The sequence below is a fragment of the Aptenodytes forsteri genome, unplaced genomic scaffold (assembly GCF_000699145.1).
Source record: "Aptenodytes forsteri isolate BGI_AS27 unplaced genomic scaffold, ASM69914v1 Scaffold119, whole genome shotgun sequence".
NCBI lineage: Eukaryota > Metazoa > Chordata > Aves > Sphenisciformes > Spheniscidae > Aptenodytes > Aptenodytes forsteri.
The window spans coordinates 5,876,847-5,877,420 of NW_008796165.1; positions in this window are offsets into that span (position 1 = coordinate 5,876,847).

Consider the following 574-nt stretch of genomic DNA (forward strand, 5'->3'; position numbering starts at 1 on the left):
CAGTCCCATGCCCTTTCCCTTCCCCCCCCCGCCCCGGGTCCCCCACCCTCAGTCATGTGGGACACGAGTAAATTTATCCACCCTGGTGGAAAGGCCTCCCTTCTGCAGTTGCTCCGGAGGAGCCCGACACGTTTCACAAGGAGGATAATTTCGTTTTCCCACCTTTCTCTCTCCCTTCCCCTCTTCTTTTTAATTCTGTTTTAATTTCATTTTCTCCCCTGCCCCACAACGCTCCCATCTCCTCTCGGGCATGCTCCTACTCTGTGTATCTCTTTCAATAAGCCCCTGCCAAAAGGACCACTTCAGAGGGACGTTTCTGACGGCTCTTGAGCTCAGGAGATCGTCGAAAAGGGCATTTCTGGCCTCCTGGGAGCTGCGGCGAGCTGAGCCCCGGCTGTGTCCCCGGCAGCCTCCCCTCGGCCCGGGTCTCCCCTCCCGCCGCACTGTGGAGGGTCCCACACCCACTGCGCTCTGCCCCAAGGAGCTGGAGTTGTGGCTGGGGGCCGGGACCCCCCATAGCCCTGCGGGAGGGGAGACCCACCCGCGGCCCCCCCCCCACCGCCCCTGCGGGGCC